Below are 25729 nucleotides of genomic sequence, written 5' to 3' on the forward strand. Positions count from 1 at the left end.
AAGAATTGTGAACTACAAAATTGGACAACCTGAAATTTCCAGAAGAAGAAGAAATTGAGAAAAGAATGGAACAAATTAAGCAAGGTCTCATGAAATTGAATGACATCCTGAAGCACACAACATACCCATCATGAGTGTACCAGAAGCAGAAGAGAAGTGAAAGGGGGCAGAATGAATAATTGAATTATGGCCAAAATCTTCCAAAGTCTTATGAAAGACATATGTATACAAATCCAATAAAAAGCACAATGTATGCCTGCCATATCCCAGAGACCTGGGTTCAATTCCTGGTGCCTTCCCATGCAAAAAGAAAAAAGAATAAAGAAAAATCAAGAAAGAACAATATACTCCAAACAGAAAAGTTCTAATAGATCTACACCAATAGAAGTATTGACAATAATGACAAATGCTAAATACAAAGAGGAATATTCAAAGCAGGAAGAGAGAAAAAATTCATTACTCAGAAAGGAACTGTGGTAGGATTAAGTGCCGATTTCTCAACAGAAAGGCAAGAAGGCAGAGGTATGATATATTTGAGCAACTGCAAGAGAAAAACTGCCAGCCAAGAATTCTTTCTTTTGAAAAATTGCCCTTCACAAATGATGTAGAGTTTAAAATATTCACAGGTAAACATACTAATGAGCTTGTCAACAAGAGACCTGCACTACAAGAAATGTTAAAGAAAGTTCTTCAGGCTGAATGAAAAAGGAGGAGAGAGAGAGGCTTGGAGAAAATCAACGAAATGAAGATTATCAACAAGGGTAGCAAAATGGGTAAAAAAAAGGAGACAAAAATAAGGCACAACATATTAAACACAGAGAATAAAACCATTGATTGTAAGTACTGCCTTTACCATAATAACATTGAATATGAAAAGATTACACCTCAATAAAAGATGTAGATTGACAGAATGCATAAAACGTTTGATCTATCTATACGAGACACTCACCAAAGACCAAAGTACACAAAGAGTTGATAGTGAAAAGCTGGAAAAAGAAATTCCACACAAACTGTAACCAAAAAAAGTAAGGGTAGCTATACTAATATTGGGCAAAATAGGCTTTAAATGCAAAGGTGTTATAAGAGACATTTAGTACATTCTATATTAATACAAGGGACAATCCATCAAGAAGAAATAACAATAATAAATACGTATTCACTTAACCAAGATGCCACAATATGCATGAGGCTAACACCAGCAAACTGCAGTGAGAAATTGATGTTGCTGAAATTATAATCATACAATTCAGTACACTACTCATCTATAAATTTTATTTCTAGACAGAGTATCAATAGCAAACTTGAATAGTATGATAAATCAACCAAACTTAACAGACATATAGGGCAATCAAACCCCAAACAACAGAATATACATTTTTCTCAAGTGTCCCTGAGTCATTCTCCAGGATAGACTCCATGTTGGATAATCAAACAGGTCTCAATAAATTTTAAAAGATTAAAATGGAAGAAAGTTTCTCTGACCACAGTCAAATTAAGCTCAAAATTGATAAAATCCAGGAAACTGGAAAATTCAGAAATATGTAGAGGTTAAACAGCACACTCTTAAACAATATGTGGGGCCAAGAAGAAATTGCAAGACCAGGCAGTAAATACTTGAGACAAATGAAAATGATAACACACCATACCATAACTTATCTGATGAAGTGAAGGAAGTGCTAAGAAGCAAATTTATAGCCCTAAATGCAATAAAAAAAGTTTAAAATCAAAGACCTAATTTCATGCTTGGGAGAACTATAAAAAGAACAGCAAACTAACCCAAAAGCAAACAGCAGGAAATAAATAATGAAGATCAGAGAAGAAATAGATCAAATTGAGCATAACAAAGCAATAATATTAACAAGTACAAATTGAAAAACTGTTATCCAGCCTGACAAAGGAAATAAGAAAGAAGATGTAAAGAAATAAAATCAGATATGAGAAAGGGAATGTTTTAATTTGTCATTGCTACTGGAATGCTATATACCAGAAAAGAATGACGTTTATAAAGAGTATTTATTAAGTTACAAGTTTGCAATTCTAAGGCCATAAAAATGTCCAAACTAAGGCAACCAGAGGTATATACCTCCACTCAAGAAAGGCTGATGGCATCCAGAGCACGTTTATCAGCTAGGAAAGCACGTGGCTGGTGTCTGCTGGTCTTTCTTCCAAGTTCTGTTGATTCAAGCTTCTGATTTCAGTGGCCTCCTCTAAGCATCTGTGGCCTTCATTTAGTTTCTCCAGGACAAACTCTGGGTTTTGGTTTGTTTAGCATCTCATATGGGAAGCCACATGGTGACATCTGTTGGGCTTTACATCTCCAAACATCTGTATTTAAGTATCTGCTCTCTCTGTTAGCACTCTGAGCACTCTTCAAATGTCTACATCAGTGCCAGCACTGGTTCCTGTTTGCTCCTGCCAGCTCTCTCAATTTGCGACATCTCCTGGGATTTCTACATTTTCAAATACCAGTGTCTGCATCTGCATCTGAGGTTTATCCAAAACGTTTCCCCTTTAAAAGACTCCAATAAGCTAATTAAGACCAACCTTTATTGGGAGGGTCACACCTCCATCTAAACAAAAGCTCACACCCACAATTGTGTATGACACATTTCCATGGAAATAATCTCATCACAAATCATCCACAATTGAGAATTTCCATCTCCATGAAAACAGCCTAATCAGAAGCTCCCACCCTACACAATAGGTTTGGCCCCACAAAATTGGATCAGGACTGAAAGTAAAGAGCTTCTCTGGGGGTACCTAATAGTTTTAGGGGACATCACTGCTCACTGCATAGAAATTAAAAGAAGGAAGGTCACAATTCAATAAGGTAACCTCACATCTGGAGGAATTAATAAAAAGAAGGGCATAATAAACATAAAGCTAGTTGAAGGAAGGAAACAAAAATTAGAATGGTAGTCGTTAGTGAAATAAAATATAGAGAACAATTGAGAGAACAAGTGAAACTAAAAATTGTTTCTTGGAAAAGAGCAATAAAATTGCATATGTTTAGCCAGTCTCAAAAAAAAAAAAGAGAGGTTATAAATTTCTAAAATCCAAAATGACATTTGGGACAATAATATGTATTGTGAAAATGAAAAGGAATATAAACAAATAGTATGAACAATTGCTTGCCAACAATCCAGAAATCTAGAAGCAAAGGGCAAGTTACCAGAAAAAAGTGCTTACCTAATTGACTCAAGAAGAAATAGAAATGTCAATGGATCTATAATAAGTAAAGAGCTTTAATCAGTAATTACAAATCTCCAAACAATGATGCATTTAGAACCAGACAGTTTCAATGGTGAAGTACAGCAATCAAAGAGGAAATAACTCCAATACTTTCCAAATTCTTCCAAATTTAAGTGAGGGAACTCTTCCTAAATCATTCTATGAGGGTGACGTTATTGTAAAACTGAGCTACATAAAGACATGACAAGAAAGAAAAACTAAGAACCAACTTATTTTATGAATATAGATGCAAAATTCTCAAGAAAATACTAGCAAATTCATCATCATAATAATAAAAGAATTCTCCACCATGAACATGTGGAATATATCTCATGAATACAATAGTATTCAACATAAGAAACCAAACAGTGTATTCACCACATTTCACAGAATGAAGAATAAAATCACTTGATAATCTCAATTGATGCAGAAAATATATTTGACAAAAAGCATTTTTCTTTCATCATAAAATCACCCAGAAAAATAAGAAAAAAAGAGACGTCCTCAATATGATGAAGGGTATATATATATATATAAACATGGTAAAATTTTACACTCAATGTTGATTGATGGCCTTCCTTTCAATGTCTGGGACAAGAAAATGATGCTTAACTTCACCTCTGCTATTTAGTACTGTACTTAAAATCTTTGCCAAAGCAATTAGACAAAAGAATAAAAAAGGACATCCAAATTGGGGAAGAAGTACAACTATCTGTATTCAGAGATGCTTTGATATTTTACATGGAAAACACAAAACATCCAGAGGAAAACTTGTAGCACTCATAAATGAAGCCAGCCAAATGCAAGCTACAAGATTAACGTGCAAGAATCAGTTATGTTTTACATACCAGAAAAAATATACCTAATGGAAGTTTTTAAAAAGTTCATTCACCACAGCTCTAATAACTTAAAATAGCTAGGGATAACTTTTACCCAAGAGGTGAGGGACATCCACACTGAAAACTACAAAACATTGCTGAAAGAAATTAGAGCAGGCCCAGTAAATACCAAGATATCTATTTCTTGGATAGGAAAGATTAACATTATTAAACTGTCAATAATAGCAAATATGGTCCATAATTTGGAACATAGGTTCTATAAAAATCCTATGAGCCATTTTAGCAGAAACATATATGCAATTCTCATTCTCATTGGATCACACTTCACCAGGACTGCAGTACCACTTTAGGGTTTTGCATTAATTTATTTACCCATTTCTTGGCTTGTTTAGTCTGAAAGATTTGAGAAGAAACGATGTCTTACTTGTTTCTTCCTCCTCAAACCATAGTTTAGTGCTTATTCAGAGTATTGCTGAATAAATATTTGTTGAATAACTGAATATAAATGGTGGAGAGAGTTTAACAGATGTTGCCATCTTTGGGAAAGAAAGGCGAAGCAGTGAAACAAGAGGAAATACTGCTGAGAAAGGGCAGCCCCATCAAAGAGATCCTTCACAGGAGGAGACAGATCATATCCAGAAGGTCATTTAGGGTACCCAAAATCTCTCTCTAGAATCAGCAATGGGGAAATCATTATAAGAAACCTTTCAATAATAGAGCCCAAACTTAACATGAGCTGACCTTCTCTGGGGAGGAGAGAGGCCCCTAGAATAAGGGATGGACATGAAGTTACAGGGCCTTCCTCCGAGAGTCATAACTGTCACAAGTTTGCATTTTATTTTTCTTTCCCATCTCTAGAGAACTCATATATCATGGAGTAGAGAGACAAAATAATATCTCATTACTGAGGCTCATGGAATGAAATCCCTAAAACAATGGAAAAGTTAAATACTTCATCTACTGTATCCCAAGTCCAATTTCCAATACCTGATGAGGAGGCAACATAATTGTGTCTTCTAGAGACCTCATTAGTGTTTCCATCTCCCTGTCCTTCCCTGGAAGCAGAGCTTCCAATTTCATCCATTATTCAAGGAAGAAGCTGCATCTGTTAACTCAGACCCTTCTTTGATAATTTCTGTATGAGTCAAAGAATCTTCACTGGAGAGGAGGCAATGTATTGTGAGCCCAGAGACCCCTTTTATCGGTTGTAACTTTAGGGGTATCAACAGGGAAAAGTGTAAAGAAACCTTAATCATACAAATTCATGCTGGTCAGAAAGCCTGAAGGTGGAGGGAAATAGTGGATACACCAAATATCTTCTTTCACTAAATCTGTCTTACTTGGGTTTAGTTTTCACTTAGGACTTTTAAATAGTGGATACACCAAATATCTTCTTTCTCTAAACCTGTCTTATGTGAGTTTAGCTTTCACTTAGGATTTCCATCATGAAAGTATTTGTTTATCAACATTGTCATTTTTTTCTATTAATCATTCAACACATTATTCATCAAATATTTCAGGACAGACACTAAGTACTATTCATCTACATATGAAATCTACCTCATTAGTATAGAATCTCAAGCTCTTTGATAATGAGAGACTGCCAAAACTGCAGTTGGCATTTGAACTCCTATCCCAAAAGATCTCTATTGTTGTTTATATTGAGTGAATTAATTCCATACTGTGAGGACACATCATGGATCAATTTAAGAGATAACTAGCCAAATATTATTTTCCAGAATTGTATTTGTCAGATTGAAGTAGTGTCTTTTCTATAGTGGAAGTGGTTCAATGTAATCATCTTGACACTAAGTGGCTGACAGGTTCCCAAGGAATGGTGACCTATTGGGTAGAAGAGGTCTGAAAGCACAGTGCTTTCTTAGGGGTTGTGATGAATGGTTTGATGTAGAGCAACATCTGCTTGAAAAGCCAGGGAATTGCTTCTCCGTGAATCCATCAAAAAAGACTTTTAGTGTCTTTTCAGATGCTTTCCCCAGGGATCTTTGGAATGGCCTGTGCCTACTTGGGGTTCCCTGCACTGTTTTGGATGGGTAATACTTCCTTGTGAGAATCCTCTTTGAGATCACACTCTTTCCAGAATTTGCCCTCCAGGTAAAGGCAGCTGAAGGCAACAAAAACGGATTAAAATAAAGACACTATAGAGCAAAACAAAAACTAACAAACAATCAAATTTCCCAGAGAAGTACTAGAAGGATGGAAGCTTTCTCCTTGGAGTAAAAGTTACACAAATAGTGCAATCTTAAAAATTGTACTGCACACACAGGGCAAAATCTCAAGAAGAACTTAAGAATGTTACCAGTTATATATGGACAATACTAAAGGCCTAGAATAAGGTAAGCCAAGTATCGAAGAAGAGCTTTAACACAAAGTCAATCAACCATAAAGCCCTTGGCAAGAGGGAGAAATTGAAATTTCAGATGCACTTACTGAGATAATTAGATGCTGACACATCAGCAATAATTTGCAAGCCATTCTAAGAACATGAATGTATGGCTGAGGGAAAGGAACAAATAGAAATTTTGAGGGGATGCAGAATTTAGAAAACTAATCAGAGATGTTCAAACAAATGCCCTTGAAACAAATGCTTCTTGAAATCAATTCAAGAAGATGAAGGAAAGTATGAATAAAGAGATCAAGGATATTAAAAGACACAGGAGCAATAAAAATATTTGAAAAGATGAAAAGAAAGGAAACAGCCCTTTGGTGAATGAGATTACAATACAAAATATTAAAAGTACCCTAGAAATCCAGGACAACACATTTGAACTGGCAGTAGAAAGGATTGGCAAATTAGAAGATAGGATATAGAAATTTACAGACTGCAGAGATAGAGAAAAGTTGAAAAAATATGAGAAGTGTGTTAAGGACATGAATGACATTATGAAATGCATGCAAATATTCTCATTGGGTGTCCCAGAAGGATAAAAAACATAAAAAGGGGAAGACAGAACACTTGAGGAAATTTTGGCTGATATTTACAAGTCTTAGGAAAAACATAAATGTAAATACCCAGGAAGCACAAAATATTCAAAACAGAATAAATTGTAATTGGTTTAAACCGTACAAATACTGACAAGAATGACAAATGTCACAGCTAAAAAGTGAATCCTGAAAGCAGCAGGAGAAAAGCAATTCATCAAATACAAATAGACTGTAATTAGATTAAGGGTCAATTTCTCATTAGAATCCATGGAAGTGAGAAGAGAATGGTATGATATATTTGTCTCTGAACGAGAAAAACTGTCAGCCAAGAATTCTTTATCTGGAGAAACTGTCTTTCACATATATGTACAGTTAAAATATTCACAGGTAAGGAGAAAATATTTTTCTCTCAAGTAATGTGATAGGGAATTCTGCAGGTTGAAAGGAAAAGGGAGGAGAGACAGGCTTGGAGGAAAGCATAGAAAATAAGTGTAACTCAAAGGGGAAAAGAAAGGTAAATATAAGGACAACATGCAAAAATAAAAGGATGAAATATTCAATGTAATTACTGCTTTTAGAATAAGAACACTGAATTAATTAATGCACTAATCCAAAGATGCAGATTAGGAGAATGCATGAAACGTGTGATCATCTAAAGGCTTTCTAGAAAACATGTTAGACAAAGAAAACAAAGAGATTGACACTGAAGAGTTGGAAAAACATATACCACACAAACTGTAACTGAAACGAGCTGGAGTAGTGTCACGGTCAGGTTCATGAATCCACTTGGCCAAGTGGTGTTACCTGCTGGTCTGGTTGGGCAAGTGCTAGCCTGCCTGTTGTGATGAGCACATATCATAAAATTAAATCACGATCACATCAGCTGTATCCACAGTTGCTTCTATTTGTAATGAAGGACCACTCTGCCCCATCTCCATCTCCATAGGCTGTGTGGGAGGTGAGTGGTTGCCATGGTGATTTTATCACTTCACTAAGATCTTGGGTGCTCTATGGTGAACAGAAGATCTGCCTTCATTAGAATTTTATTTGAGATATTCACACTCCTCCAGAACAAAGTGGTTTCTTTCTAGTGGGGAAGAAGGGAACCTCTTCTCTTTGTATTAGGTCTGAGAACCACCATACCCTCACTGGCAAGAGGCTTAACCTACCCTCTTTCCCAGTCACAACTTGGAGCAAGAAAATAGCCCTAAAGGACAAGTCCAGAGGCTTCCCAGTGATGGTTCCCATTAGCTGGGTTGTACAACAGTGCCAGGAAAGCCAGACGTGCACCACAGGACAAACCCCTCCTGGGACAGGGCCCAGGGACCTGTTGGGACACAGCATCAGCCAGAGGAGAGAAGGGACCCCAGAAGTCCAGACACCCCAACACCATTTCAGAGTGATTGTGAGGCAAGGTCCACTATGGCCCATCTCCAGCTGACCCATCTCAGTCTTTGTTCAAAGGAAAAACAGAACAGAACTCCAATGCATTTCCTGGGAGTTTCCTTGAGGTATTTAATGGTTTGTAAAAAGCTTTAGCAAGAGGAGCATTTTCTGTTGATTTACCTGCAGGATGGAAGTGGATTTCTGCAGAAACAGCCACCTCTCTTCTTAAAACTATTCCTTTGACCTCAACTCTTTGTACCTGAAATCTGGCAAGGGTTTCCTTCCCCATCATGAATTCAAGGGAAAGTCTGTCATCAAACCTTGTGTCCAAGCCTGAGCTGCATCTCCTAGAGTGAGTGCAGTGTGACGGTGAGCAGGAGTCCCAGCACCCCGGGCAGATATGCTGCAGTGTGTGGTTCAGGAATCTGTGGGTGCCACTCCCAGCTTTTCCCAAGTTGACACAGGCGACCCTGCAGGTCAGGTGGGGGAGCACCACAGAAATAAGTTTAAGTGGCACTGCATTCTGGGCTCTAAGACAGTGGCAGGAAGGTGGATACTGATCTATTCCCCCAGCATGCATTACTGAGTGACTTCAAGGTCTCCAGCATCAGTGTCCTTCTAAAACACAAATTAGATTATGTCCCATCCATGCTTTATGAGCAAAGACCCGACTCATTGGGGAGACAGTAAAGCTAGATGCTCTTCTATCTGACCCCAGTCTACCTCTCTAACCTCGTCTCTGCCCACTCCCCATCTCAAAAGTTACTGGTGCTTGCTGAATATATACCAATGTTTCATTCAACATATATTTACTGCACACCAATTATGTGCCAGACACTGTGCCACTAAGTACAATAGAGAGCAGACATGGTCCCAGTTATTATGAAGCCTCAGGGAAACCAGTGCGGGGATTCCACCAGTTGCTGAACATGTCTATTGCAGTTATGCATTTAAGAACCGGGCCTGTAAACACAAGATGGAAACAGGGACCCACTGGACACTGTGAGATGGTATACTAGTATTGGACAAAGAGATTTTAAATGCAAACTTTTATAAGAGACAAATAGGACAAATTATACTAATGCAAGGGAAAATTGTCCCACAAAGAAATTGCAATCATAATGTTTATGATCCTAACTGAAGAACAGAAAATATATAAGGTCTGTAACTAGCAAACTGCAGTGAGAAATAGACAAAAATTCAATAATGTTTGGATACTTCAATACACCACTCCCATCAATACGCAGAATATCTAGACAGACTATCAATAAGGAAACCAAAAACTTGAATAATAGGATAAATAAACTAAGCTTAACAGATGTATAGATAACAATGGACCTCCAAGCAGCAGAATATATATTCTTCTCAAGGTCCCATCGCAAAACAAGTTTCAACATATTTAAAAAACAGAAATGATCTAAAGCACTTTCTCTGAACACAATATACTTAAGATGGAATTCAATAAAAGCAGAAGAAATGGAAAATTCACAAAATTAGGAAGGTTAAACAAGACACACAAACAATCTGTGGGTCAAAGAAGAAATCACAAGAGAAATCAGTAATGCTTCATACAATGAAATAAAAACACACAACAAACCAGATGTGATTCAGTGAAGGCAGTGCTGAGAGGGAAATTTATGGCCCTAAATTCCTATGTTAAAAAATAAGAAAGAGCTAAAACCAGTGACCTTATTTCACACCTAGGAGAACTAGTTAAAAGGATGGTGAATGAATCCAAAATCCAAGTAGAATCTCACAGTTCACCATGGGCTGTTCTGAATTATCTGTATAAATTGGACCATGAGTTGAAGAAGAAATTCAACATGCAGGTAGACTACACTAAAATCTTGCATGAAATCGAGAATCTGATTGTCAGTGTTCCCTTTCAAAATATTGGAATGGCCAAAATTCAACAGAGAATTGAAGACATATAAAGAAACAGGAAGACATCACCCATTGAAAGGAAAAAATAAATACAACCTCAAAGAAGGGCTGATGCTGAAAGAACTAATCAAAGACATCAAGTGATGTCTTCTATATAGGTTTACTGAGCTAAGGGAAAGCATGGACTTAGAACTCAAGGAAATCAAGAAGACTATGTATGAATAAAAGGAAGAATTAGTCATTTTGAAAAGGTACTTTGCTCCTTCCTCAGAAAGTTAAGTATAGAATTGTCATATGATTCGGCAATCCCATTACTAGGAATATATTCAGAGGAACTGAAAATAGAGATACTAGTGCACATTTTCACAGCAATATTTATAGTGACATATTCACATTACTTAGAGATGGAAACAACCCAAATGTCTACCAATGCACAAGAGGCTAAACAAGCTGTACTGTATGCATATGATGGAATACCAGACAAAATAAAGTCATGAAGCATGCAACAATGTGGATGAATTTTGAGGATGTTTTGTTGTGCAAAATAAACCAGAAACAGAAGAATAAATCTTGTATAGTTGCATTAATGTGAACTAAGTATAATGAGCAAACTCTGAGGGTTAAAGTTGAGGAACACAGGTTATCAAGAGATAGAAAGAGGGTCAAATTTGGGCACTTGATGCTGTAGAGTACAGAATATTCAACAGGATTTATAGTCAAAATCCAGAAATAGATACCACAATACAGTGTGATAGTTGTACAATATCGTAACTATAATGAACAAAGCTGAATGTGAGTATGGTTGAAAATGGAAGTCTAGGGGCTTATATGACACCAGAAGGAAAGATAGAGGATAAAAACTAGAATATATAACAGCAATATGTAGAAAGTTTGTACATGAGGGTGAATAAGTGAATTTCACCGTTGCAAGGTGTTAAAAAAAAGGGCTGTCATATGGAGAAAATATACTCAATGCAGACTAGGATATAGTTATTTGTAACATTGTAATATTCTTTAAATAATTGTAAGGAAAACAATATATCAAAGCTAAATGACAACAGAGGGGTATATAAGGAAGGGATAGTGGGTTATTGTTGCAGTTTCCTTATTTTTTATCTTCTTTCTTGCCAAAAGAAATGGAAATGATCTCACATAGATTGTGGTGGTGAAAGCATAACCATGTGAATATAGAGAGAACCATTCATTCTTTATTTAGAATAGATTGTAGGGTGTTTGAATAAAACTGAAAACAGACAGAAAGATACAAGTTCTAGAGAAAATATGGAGAGCAAGATGTATGTATTCACTGTTGGTAGGGAAGTAGAATGGTGCAGCCCCTCTGGAAGGCAGTGTGGTGGCTCCACAGAAGGCCAAACATACAGTTGCCAGAGGATCCTGCAATCCTGTTATGAGGTATTTACATGGAAGAACTGAAAGGAAGAATTTCAATAGTTATTTGTACACTGGCGTTTATGGTGGCAGTTTTCATGATTTGCAATTGATGAAGATGGCATAAGGGCACATCAGCTGATAACATGTAGGTCAAACTGTGGTGTAACATCCAATAGAACATTGAGCTGCTGCAAGAGGAATGAAATTGTGAGTCATGCAACTAGGTAAATAAAACTTGAGGAAAACATGTGGACTAAAATAAGCCAGGAACCAAAAGGCAGATATTATAACACTTCACTAATATGGATGAACTACGATGCACAAACTCAGAGAGTTGACCTCTGGAGCACAGGTTATCAGCAGAAGGCCTATTGTAAAAGCTTCTAGATTGTAAGCACTTATAGCAGTCACATCTATTCCTGAGTTTTAACTGTTATTTCTAAATTCTTAAGTGCTTAGCTCATTGTGTATAGCCTGATACTTCCTTGGAAGTTTGGATATCTGTGCAACACCAAAGACTGAGTGAGATCTGAAGCTATGAAAGTTAACATTACCCCATACAGCAATTGTTACAAAAGCTGAAAAAGATAGACTTCAGTTAGAGATATGAAGGAAGCTGATCTGGTCAGGACTAGGGTAAATCGGACTAAAGGGTAAACGAAAATAATAAGTGTATATTAAGACATTAGCTTCCATATGATACCAAATGAAGAGCTGTTTATTTAGTCCACAATCTATATATGCAATAGGACAGTATCTAATTTAACTTGTATGGTCAGTTTACTCAATAATCCATAATCTCATGGAATCTTGAATAGTAAGTGAGATCACGTTGGTTTCTACCAGTAAGTGTGATGTCTTGATGCATCCCAGTGTAATCTGGGCAGAAGATAAAACTTATTTGCAAAGTCCCCTTGAAGTGCTGGAGGAAAACATGGAAATATTAAACTTCTCCACATAGAGAAAATCTGAAATTTCCACAAGCATTGGGTAGTACCAATTTAATTGGCCAAGACCTCGATCTTGGGGTTTGTCCTTATGACACATATTCCTGCAAAGAAGCTAAGACTGCTTATAGTCATGCCTATGTGTCACATCGAGGGAATATCTATTCTTGCTCAGATGTAGCTTCTCTCTTTAAGCTTTCTCCACAGGCAAACTGTCTGCCTACCCCTAGAGGGGACATGACTTCTAGGGCTGTAAAACTCCCTGGTAACATGGAACATGGCTCCTGGGGATGAGCCTGGCCTTAGCATTGTAGGATTGAGAAAGATTTCCTGACCTAAAGGGAGAAGAAAAATGAAGGAAAATAAAAATTTAGTGGCTCAGTGATTTCAAGCATAGTCAAGATGTCATTCTAGAGGTTATTCTTATGGATTAAATAGATATCCATGTTATTTTGGGGGGTGACATTGGAATAACTAGAGTGAAATATCTGAAGAAAAATGTATTCTGGTTTTGAAGATGGTTGTATAATATATGGTTTTTAGGATGTGAGGAGTGCTTGTGAAAACGTTGGGACTGATGCTACCTTTACCAGTGTATGGACAAATGAGTAAGAGCATAATGACAAACATAAATAATAAGGGGGGAAAGGTTAAGGCATGTTTTGGATGTTTCATTTTACTTTTATTTTTATTCCTATTTTTATTGTTTATGGAAAAACAAAAATGCATGAAAGGGCGGGCTACGGTAGCTCAGTTGGCAAGAATGCTTGCCTGCCATGCCAGAGGACCCAGGTTCAATTCCCAGTGCCTGCCCATGTAAAAAAAAATGAAAAATGCATGAAAATAGGTTGTGATGATCAATGCACAGCTATGTGATGATACTGTGAACACTGATTGTTTGCTTTGGATGATTATGTGGTATGTGAAGATATCACAGTAAAATTGCATTTAAAATAGACAAACTGAATGATTCAAGTGCTGGAGAAAATGTGGAAAAACTCTGTTGGTAGGGAAGCATAATGGGGCAGCCCCTTTGGAGGACAGTGTGCTGGTTTCATTGGAGGCTAAGTGTAGGGTTGCCATATAATCCTGAAAACCCAATAGTAGATATACAGATGGAAGAACTGAAAGCAGGGTCATGAATACACATATACACCCTGATGTTCACGACAGCAATATTCATGATTGTCAATGGATGGAGGTGGCCTAAGGGTATATTGACTAAGGAATAGAAAGGAAAACTGTGGTGCATACATATAATGGAATGTTGAAGAGCTTCAAGAAAGAATGAGGCTGTAAAGCATGCAACAAAGTGAGTGAAACTTGAGGACATAACATTGAGTAAAATAAGGCAGGGATTGAATTACAGGTATTATATGGTGTCTGTCCTGGTTTGAAAGAATTCTCTACCTTAGAAAAGCCATGTTTTCATCTTGATCCATCTCATGGAGGCAGCTCTTTCTTTTTATTTCTGAATAGGGAGAGAGATCTTGTTTTTCTGTGCAGATTAACATAATACCCGATAGATTCCATAGTATTTTAGGCAGAAAATCAAAAAGAGTTTGTAAAGTCCCCCTGAGGGACTGGGGGAAAATATTGAAGTATTCATTGTTCCCATCTGTGGAATTCCTAATATTATCTCAATCATAAGGTATGTCCACGTGAAAGTTATTTTTGCAATGGTGATGCTAAGCTTACTTATAATTATGTCTAAGATTCACCCTCAGAGAATTCTTTTGTCACCCTGATGTGGCCTCTCTTTAAGCCAAGCTCTACAAAAAACTCACTTTCCTCTCCACCATTTCAGGTATGACTCTAATGGGTGTGTCTCCCTGCAATCATAGAATATGACCCCCAGGAATATGCCTAGGTCTGTCATCATGGGATTGGAAACACCTTGTTGACCAGAATGAGAAAAAGAAATCAGGCAAATTTCAGTTTCAGTGGTCAAGAGACTTAAAATAGAGTTGAGTTGTCCTGTTGGAGGTAACTCTAATGTGGACTTCATCCAGATATTAAATAATCCCACAGTATGCCAAGCAACAATTAAAAGTGTTCCTTAAAATCCTAAAGGAAACCCTGGACTCTAACTAAGAATCTATAAAATGTTTTCTTATAAAGTTTATTTTTTTCAAAAACCATAGTACTGCAAATTGTTATCCCAGATAAACTCTGAAACCCAGAGGTATCAGTTTCCCAAAGGACATCAACCTATTTCTTTCCTTACCCAGAAAGGTTAACACCCTTTTCCAGCATGAAGGTAAAATGGTCAATGTCAACATTTCCCTGAAGATTGAGAGAATGATCCAATGAGAGGGGGAGGTTCTAACTGGAAATAAGAATTTAAAAAACGATTGTAGCTACTGACTCATACAGATAGGTCACAACCTTTTTATTTTCTAGCACGTTAGAATAGCCAGAAGGAAGAACCTGAAACTGCAGTAATTCACTAGACTTGATATTTGATTATGATTACATAACTATGGAGTTTTCATGAAGTGACACTTTGATTGTAAAATCCTTGTGCCTGATGCTCCATCTCTCCTGGGTATGGGTAGATGAGAATTAAAATAAAGACATGTATAAAATAACAATAATAATGGTAGATTGGGAATATGGGGGAAAAACCCATATGTAAACTATGGGCAATCATTATAGTACTACATTGATAATTTTTCATCAATTGTTAAAACTGTTAACTACTGTTAACAAAGAAGTAGAGTTACAAAAAAGTGTTATCCATTGCAGCACACTCTCCACTGTCATGCATGTGTTGATGGTGGGGTGGTATATGTGCATTTGTATTTTATGCCTGAGTTTTCCTTAAGCAACAACTTCTAATAAAATAAAAACAAATCAAATGGAGCATCGAGAGTTGAAATATACATTTGAGAAAATTTAAAATGTCCATGAAATGGAACTCAAAGAAAATTTGCTGCAATAGAAACCAAAGTGGAATGCAGAAAAAGACATTAGATAATAAAAATAAAACATGCTTGTAGATTTTCCCTAATTCCTGCAGCTATTGCAGGTAAAGCATTCCCTGCCATCGCATTTCTTTCCTACAGCACAACTGACCTTCTCTGGCTAATTCAAGTGATTCCTTTATCCACTGACTCTGTTTCCATCCAAAGTAACAGATAAAATCAGAATATATGCATTCTGATACTCAATGAGATGAAAGAGATAAGTAATATGGGTTTGCATAATTTATCTTGGAAGTTCATGTTTGCATCCAATATTTCTGAGAAGGTGATCTGAATTTTAAGGGAAAATGAGAATGTTGTCACTGGTGGAGGACCACAAAGAGATGCTTTCCAAGACCCGTTCATTCAAGATTGGAACTTCGTCATTTGTTTCCCTTGGAAATCCAGCTCTTAGCAGGGGTAGAAGGATTTATTTCTCCTATGTATCACATACATATCCTTTCACTCTGGCTACATTTTTATGGTGGCATTCTATGTGGTGAGGGCTCTGTTACTGCTTTCTACAGTGTATGAATTTAAATTTTGTTCCCTGTTTCTGATAGTGTTTATTCTGACCTCTCTTACTTTTGACAATTAATCTTCAAACAGAAATCATGCATCTCTTTTGTAAGTCTTAAATTTTGTATGTAAAGATATCAGTATATAATTATTGGATGTATCCAATGGAATAATATTGAACAGAGCATACTGACTCAAAATGAATCTTCTCTTCATTCTATATAACTAACATAAAATTGACAGTTTGAAGACAATGATTAAATCTCCTATTTCTGCTGGAAAACTAATAGTATTTTCATCTGTGAAATGGTGTTTATCTCTCACCATGATTCCTTAAAATTTCTTTTGCAGATCTAAATTTTAATGACATTTCAACATTTTCCTCCAAGTAAAACCCAACACTGCACTTCTTTCTCCAATAGCACACAATTTGATTATTTTTTCTTGTATCCATGTATAGATTCTTGAAGAATAAATTTAATTTTCTGTGAGAAGAAATTTTCCACCTCAGTTCATATTGAATTGCAATTGTTATTACTTAATTTAACAGTTCTGGAGAAGAATAAAGTTGTACTAACAACCCCAGGAATATTTTTCATCTGAGAAAAAATTGGAGTTGCTGGAATGGTAATAGAAGTAAAGTTTGAAGAGTTGGTGTATATGGCAGAATAGTAAGGGTTTCCATTACTCACTCAGGACATGCTCTACAAAACATCTTTTCTTCAGAACATGTCTATGAGTTGGGTTTATTGGAAAGGAAACAGGAAGACTTTGGAAATTTTGAAAGAGATACCATCACCTTTCCATCTGAAGTACACTCAAGTATAAGTAAGCTTGGCATTCAGCATGGCATCTGCATGATGTGGCATGACATGGATGAGGTGGACTGGCCCTTAAAAGTATTTCTCGCTCCCTCCAGTTTTGGATGTTGTGCTGGAGAGGAATGTGAACTAGTGGATGTATATGTAATCAATACTTATGGGAAGAACTTCTTACTACCTGAATTGCAGAAAATGTTACATCTGCCAATCTAACACTTTAGTGAAGACTTATTGATACACAACATTCCTGATGAGACCAGAAGTATCAACTCACCTTCTGGACACAGCAGTATCTACATAAAGTTTTGCATGCCTTTGCATGGGAGATTTTTGTCTTCCTACTCATAAATTATATATTTTCTTTAAATCATTATAGACTCATGACCTTTATTTTATACTTTGGGCTGTGATACAATACTACTTCATTTATTTTTTGTGAGGTTTCTTTCAGTTTGGGCGATGGGATATCTTTCAGAGGTGCTCTGTCTCTTGGATTTATCCCAATCATTGAATGCTTCATATTAGTACCTACTTAATTTCTTGTGGTACAAGATACTCCAAGCTCTTCCTGTATATTTCTATTCCAGGTTTAGGGTCAGCCACTTCTCCAAGGAAAATTTTATTAAAGAATTATGTTGAAATAAAGGTCCAGGCACTATGTGTGCACCATATTACTAGGATATGTAGGCACTCTCCAAAGACAGAGTAAGAAAATGTTTGCGTGTCTGCCAAGTTGTGCATATACACAGACCCATAGATAGGTTTACATGTAACCTTCTATCTTCATTAACCAACTCATGCTGATGTGTCTCACTCTAAACCATTACCAGGTAGAATATTTACTGTCATGCCCTTACTAATGGTTAACAACTCACTCTGCAGTGGGAAACATACTCTCCTTACCTGACATCATCTAATGACTAACTTGATTCCAGTATACATGTGCAGATTTGATAGAATTGTCAACCTACACTCTGGTGAGATAAGCTTTATCCACTAGAATACATTACTTATGCAGTTTATGTCCCCTTTATTTTCCAGACTCCATTCATATCCAGTATTACCAATTCAGTACTTTATCCCTCATCCCCTCAGTACATGTGTTTCATACGTGTGTAATACAGCTAGATTGTTGTATCACATTTTGCATTTCATCCTGGCATTCTTATAATCCTGACAATTAATCTTTTATTTGCATATACTAAGGACTATCTTTTGTTTTACAAACATCAGATTAACAAATACATAAAGTCAGGTGTCTATAATTATAGGATTATAGAGAATATATTCACTGCTCTAAAAAGTGCTCTCTGATTCATCCATTCTACCTTTCTTCCCTCTCTCCAATCCCCTGAAACCAGTGATCATTCTATTATCTGTATTATTTGGACTAACCCAGAAAGTCATATAATTGAAATTATAATTATGCAGGATGTTTAGACTGCTTTGTTTCATTTACCAGTAGTCATGTTAAATGTATGCTTGACTTTTGTGACTAGAGGGAACATTCATTTCTATAACTGAGTAAAACTCCATTGTAGAGATATAGCAGAGTGTGTTTATCCATTGACCTTAAAGGACATCTTGCTTGCTTTCAGATATTGAAGATTATACATAAAGCTGCTATAGAACATTCATATATAGGGTTTTGCATGGATTTAAGTTATCAAATCAGATGGATACTTAAGGGCAAAATTTCTGGACTGAATGGTGAAACTAACTTCAATTTTGCTAAATACTGCTAAACTGTTTTCTGGCTGCACCATTTTGAGTTCTCACAAGCAGTGAATGAGAGTCTGTACTGCTGCCCATTATCAACAGGCCACAATGTTGTCACTGTTTAGGTCCTCAGGTATTCTAAGAAGTATGTGATATATCAGTGCAGTTTAATTTTGCAATTCCCTAATGACAAATGATGTTGAGCTTATTTTCACATACTTATTTGTGTCCTGAATATCTTCTTCATTTCACTTGCTGTTCAGAATTTTTGCCCAGTTTTTTCATTGGGTATTATCTTCCTTTTGATGGGTGTTAATGGTTCTTTGCATATATGAATGCAAGTCATTTATCATTATCTATGATAGAACATAAGTTTTATATTTTAATGAAGTCCAATTAATAAATGTCCTCTGTCATAGATCATGATTTGGGTGCTAGTTCTAGAAACAGATCACCAAATCACAGGCCACCAGATTTTCTTGGATGTTTTATCCTAGAAGTATTATAATTTGCATTGTAATTTTGAGTACAGAATTCATTTTGAGTTAATCTTTGTGAAATGTTTACAATGCTTGTCTAGGTTCATTTTTGTTTTGCATGTTCATATGCCATTATCCCACAGCATTTATTGAAAGATCTTACTTTTTCCATTAAATTGCTTTTGCTTTTTGTAAAGACCAGTTGACTGTATTTGTGCGGGTCTGTTTTTGAGTTACCTAACATCCGCTTTCTCTGTCTATTGAGTTCTCACAGGTTAGTTTGTTTCTCTTTCACCAATACGACATGGTTTAATCATTGTGTCTTGATAGTTAGACTTGAAATCAGATAGTATTGTATATTCTAGTTGAATATTCTCAAACTTTGTCCTTCTTCAGTATTCTCTAGGTAGTCTAGGACATTTGTCTTCCCTTATAAACTTTAAAATTATGTTATCAAATATCAACAAACTAACTTCTTGACATTGGAAATGGGGTTGAGTTGAAAGTATAGATCATGTATAGATGAAAGACATATTAACAGTATTATCTATCTATACAGATAAAAATTATTTTTAAAAATGTTATTGTAATAATCTATATACAACTGAAACTTCTCATTCTATCCATTTTCATCATGCAATTTAGCAATATTAATGACAAGAAAAATATTGTGCTGCCATCACCAATATCCATGGCCCAATTATTTCATCACATAGTGCAAAATAGCTGGTCAAATGATTTTTGAATGAAGAAAAGCCTAAGAGCATTTGAGGTGGAGTATACTCCTTTGTGCAAATGTTTAAAATTATGGACAAGGAAGGTTTCTTACCAATAGCATCAAGGAGAAGTAGGAATATTTGTTTACCCTGACAGTTTCAGATAAATGACACTAAATATTTATAAAATTAATAAGAAATAATTAATTCAATATATTTGCAACACAAACCATAGCATTTATGTGAATGTGCTGAGTGCTGCATGTACCTAAACCTGCCTTACTTTTGATTCTGTTCCAGCAGTTTCATGAGTTAGGTGGAATTAGAGAATGAAACACATGTTTCAGAATGTATCCTCCTGGGACTCCCAGAAGACACAGAAGTGCAGCCACTCTTATTTTCTCTTTTCCTGTTGATGTACCTGGTCACTCTCATTTGAGAACCTGCTCATCATCCTGGCCACCATCTCTGACACCCACCTGCACACGCCCATATATTTCTTCCTTGCTGACCTGTCTTTTGCAGACATCCGTTTCACCTCCAACACTGTCCCAAAGATACTGGTGAGCATTCCGACAGACACCAAAACTGTAGGTTATGGAAGATACCTCACTGAGGTGTATTTATTCATGGTCTTTGGAGGATTAGAAGATTTATTCTTATCCGTGATGGCCTATGATATTCATGTGGCCATCTGTCACCCATTGCACTACATGTTCATCATAAACCCCAGGCTCTATGGTCTCCTGCTGCTGGCATTATGGATATTGAGTGTTCTGAACTCTCTTTTACATGGCTTAATGGTTTTCTATTGACTTTTTGTACAGAGTTTGAAATTCCTCACTTTATTTGTGAATTTACTCAAGTAATCCATCTTGCATATTTTGAATTTTGCAACTGGAATTCTGGGTGGTATTCCACTCACTGTCATCCTTTACTCTTACTCTAAGATTGCATGCTCTATTTTGAGAATTTCATCACGTGGAGGCAATTTTAAAGCATTTTCTACCGGCAGGGTCTCATCTTTCAGTTGTGTCCTTGTTTTATGGTACAGCCTTTGGAATGTATCTTAGTTCTTCAGCTCCACAAAGCACAAGGGCAAGGACAATAGCTTCCATGATGTACACAGTGGTCATGACCATGCTGAATCGCTTTAACTACAGTCTTAGAAAGAAGAACATAAAGGATGCCTTAAAAATAATTTCCTGTTGTGAAAGTCTCTATGTACTACAAGGATCCTTCATCTCAAGTTCAGAAATTTACTATACATTAACAGAGGTTAAATACTGCAAAATGTAAATCAAATTACTCTTATCAGTGTATATAAAGTTAATATGCTTTATTACTAGAACTTTATCTCTACTTTTCATCCATCACCAACATTGTTTATTCTGCATTTTCTTTAAATCATTTGACATATAAGATATATTTCCAGGATTCACTATTTAGCTAGCCTCTTCTGCCTGAATATTTGGTGGTAAATGTTTAATACAGGTCATTAGGTACATATTAAATTATTGTAATTACTGGGGAGGCTGAGGTGCATTTCCTCTTTGAAAGAAGAAATAAACTGCTCTTGTGTTATATGCTTTTTGCAAAAATCATTTGTTATTTCAAATGCTCCATACCTGATGCCAGAGTTGTGTTAATCATCTCTTGAAATACCATACATACTGGATTTGAGTCACCTTATGATTAAGTTTCAATAAGCTACATCCATCTCCATCTATGACATTTCTTGTATATTCCATAAAATTAGGTGAGGATATAAGAGACACTACAGTCCTGATTCTTCATTCATTGATGGTTTTACTGATCATTGGATTTCTTTCAGGGATACAGTTTAGCTCTTTAAAATCTGTTTATATATGCAGGGATATTTTCCAGTAACTTTCCCTTAGCACTTCCTACACGCACAAGCCTCCTTCACTGATCCTGAACAGTAATTTGGGTCATTTTCTTATTGCAAACAGTGTTTTTTAATGATTAATACAAGATATTAGGTAATAATATCATGGGTTTTTGTAGACCTCCCGTGTTCTTTGTGAGGTAGAATACTGCTAAAGCTTTCTTCATCATTTGCTCTCTGAGCCATCTCTTTGATTGGCAAATTGCAGTGACATTTTGAAATGAGAGATTGTACTGAGCTTATGCCCATTTGGGAAAAAAGACATGGTCTTTTTATTCACTTTATATCTTTGGTAGAACTGTGAGTTGACATATATTACAATGTAGTAACCCAAAGATCAGACTCTGTTTTAATCATATGCACATGAGAATTGTAATTTATGGAGAAAAGAGGTTTGATTCATGCAGCACTGCAAATTTATTTGTTTTGATTTTGCCATAATCTGAGGATTAAAATTCTCAGATTGTCAATTTTAATGTCTTTCCAGGGCAAATAAAAGACTCACCTTACACCACATTCATTGAATTTGAATTCTAAGTAACATATTTTATCACATAAACCAGATAGTTTCCCAAAAGTCTTTGATAAGCACTTTCTTTACGGATGACTATAAACAATTTCTTGTGAATCAAACTTTGGCATTGGTAAGCATACACTAGTTGTATACATTTATCCAAATTACACAACATCACTGTGGTCTCAGTTACAACAAGTTAATGTATCAATTCCCAGAATATTTCCAGGAAACTCCAGGTATTTTCAATCAGTTCCTGCATCTAATAATTTACTTGCATTACTCTTTTTCTTTAGGCAGATATCTCTTTCAAAAGAAATCTTTAAAAATCTGTGAAGAAATTTAGCAGCCATATTCTCTCAATACTCTTGATGAAGGTAGAGGTGTGTCTTTCAACTAGAAACAAAAACTGAATGAGAAAAAAATACAATAGAAATCAGTCCATCCAGGAAATGCGATACTTCTGCTCTCATCAGGGGCATTGTACAATCAAGAAGACTCCTCTGAAGTGTTAGATCGGCAAATGCAACATTTTCTGCAATTCAGGTAGCATGAAGCTATTCTCATAAGTATTGATTACATTTGCACCTGTTAGTTCACTGTCCTATCCAATGCAGAATCGCATACAGAAAAGAAGGAGAAATGCCTGTTAAGGACCAGCCCACCTCACCCATGTCACACCATATCATGTAGACACCATGCTGGACACCAAACTTACTTACACTTGAGTGTACTTCAGGAGGAAGGGTGACTGTAACTCTTTCATAATTTCCAAATGCTTCCTGTTTTCTTCTTAACACACTCAGCTCATAGGCAGGTTCTAAAGAAAGCATATTTGTAGAGCATATCCTGAGTGAGTAATGGAAACCTTACTATTCTGACATATACACAAACTCTTCAAACTTTACTTCTATTACCATTTCAGCATCTCCAATTTTCTCTCAGTTAAAAATATTCCTGAGTTTGTTAGTAAAATTTTATTCTTCTCCAGAACCATTAAATCAAGTGATAACAATTATAATTCAATCTGAACTGAGGGGATAGATTTGTTCTCACAAAAAATTAAATTTTATTGTTGAAGAATCGATATATGGATACACGAAAATAAAAACATTGTGTGCTATTGGTGAAAGAAGTGCAGTCTTCGGTTTTGTTTGAAGGAAAATATTGAAGAGTATTTACAATTTAGATATTTGCAAAAGAGATTTTTAGGAATTGTGGCGAGAGATAAACACCATATTACAGAGGGAAATACTATTATTTTTCCAAAAGAAATGGGGCACTACATTGCAGTCTTCAAACTTTCAATGTTTATGTTACATAGAAGGAGGAGAAGGCTCCTTTTCAGTCAATATGCTCTGTTCAATAGTATTCCATTGGATAAATTCAATAATTATTTACTAGGAACTTTCCATGAAAAATTTAAAGCATACAAAAGAGATGTATGTTTTTTATTGGAAGATTAATTGTCAAGAGTAGGGGAAGTCTAAATAAACATAGAAACAGGGAACATGATTTAAATTCATACTTTGCAGAAAGCAGTCACAGAGCCCCTGCCACTAAGAATGCACCATAAAATTCAGCCATTGTCAAAGGGCATATATGTGATATGTAGGAAGATTGAGTCTTTCCACCCTGGCAAAGAGCTGACTTTGGAATAGAATGATTTGACGGAGTTCCAATGCTGGATAAGAGGGTCTTGGAAAATAACTCCAAGTGGTATTATACAACTGTCAATGTTCTCATTTACCCTTCAATTTCAGTTCACCCTCTTCAGAAGTATTGGATGCAATCATGTGGCTCTGGGATAAATCATGCAAAACTCAGAGTATTTACCAGTTTCATCTCCTTGAGTTTCCAGAATGCATATGTTTTGTTTTTCATCTGTTACCTTGTGTGGAAACAGAGTCAGTGGAACAAAAGAATCATTTGAATTAACCAGACAAGTTCTCTTGTACTGTAGGAAACAAATATGATGGCATGGAATGCTTTACTTGCAATAGCTGCAGAAATTAGTGAAAATCTACAAATATAAATTTGTTTTATTGTCAAAGGTCTTTTCTGTATTCCACTTTCGTTTTTTTCAATTGCAGCCAAATTTCTTTGTGTTCCTCCACATTAGGGAATTTTTTAAATTTCATAAATGTACATTTCAACCATCAATGCTCCACTTGATTTGCTTTTATTTTATTAGAAGTTACAATTTTCTCTTGCTGCTTTCAAGATTCTCTCTTTCTCTTTCACCCTTGACATTCTGATTACAGAGAATGGCATCTGACATACTTTCTCTTTAACATCTGAAACATTTTTCTCAAGTGCTCATCAATTATTCTCAAGGATAGACCATATGCTGGGTCACAAAGCAAGTCTCAATAAACATAAACAGTTTGAAATTATACAAAACACTTTCTAACCTCACAGAGGAATGAAGCTAAAAATCAATAATAGGCAGAGTGACAGAAAATTAACAAATATGTGGAGGCTCAAGAACACATTCTTAAACAGCCAGTGGGCCAAGAAAGCAATTACAAGAGAAATCAGTAAATATCTCGAGGAAAATGAAAATGAAAACACAACGTATCAAAATTTTTGGGGTGCAGTAAAGGCAGTAAGTATTATGAGGGAAATTTATTGCCCTAAATTCCTATATCAAAAAAGAAGAAAGGGCAAAAATAGAGGAGTTAACTGTTCACTTGGAAGAACTAGAGAAAGAAGAGCAAATTAACCACAAAGCAAGTGAAAGGAAGGGAATAATGAAGATTGCAGCAGAAATAAATAAAATTGAGAACATGAAAACAATTGAGAAAATCAACAAAAAACAGAAGTTAGTTCTATGAAGAAATCAATAAGATTGCGGGACACTTAGTAAGGTTGACAAAAAGAAAAAGAGAAAAGATGCAAATAAATGCAATCAGAAATAGAAGAGTAGACATAACCACTGACCCCACAGAAATAAAGGAAGCAATGAGAAGATATTATGAAAAACATTATGCTAATAAATTCGACAATGCAGATGAAATGGAAAACTTTTTAGAAAAGCATGAATAACCAACATTAACTCGAGAAGAAATAGATGACCTCAACAAACCAATCACAAGAAAAGAAATTGAATCAGTCATTTGGAAGATCCCCAAAAAGAAAAGTCCAGGACCAGATGTCTTCACATGCGAATTCTACCAAATATTCAAGAAAGAATTAGTATCAATGTTGCTCAAGTCTTCAAAAAAAGTTTAAGAAGAAGGAAAACTACCTAACTCATTCTACAAAGCCAACATCACCCTCATAATAAAGTCAGACAAATATACTACAAAAAGGAAAACTACTGACCAATCTCTATAATGAATATAGATGCAAAAATTCTCAGCAAAATTCCAGCAAATAGAATCTAACAGTGCATTAAAAGAATTATACACCATGAGCAAGTAGGATTCAACCCCGGTATGCAAGGATGCCTCAACATAAGA

The 25729-nt window shown here is 35.8% G+C and overlaps 1 pseudogene; it reads right to left on the reverse strand.

The window, feature by feature from the left end:
- The window catches only part of LOC143672909 (olfactory receptor 7A10-like), an 82933-nt pseudogene extending 62520 nt beyond the window's left edge, over positions 1–20413 (reverse strand).
- Positions 20414–25729: the final 5316 nt, after the last annotated feature.

Source organism: Tamandua tetradactyla (assembly GCF_023851605.1).
Source record: "Tamandua tetradactyla isolate mTamTet1 chromosome 22 unlocalized genomic scaffold, mTamTet1.pri SUPER_22_unloc_1, whole genome shotgun sequence".
NCBI classification, from domain to species: domain Eukaryota; kingdom Metazoa; phylum Chordata; class Mammalia; order Pilosa; family Myrmecophagidae; genus Tamandua; species Tamandua tetradactyla.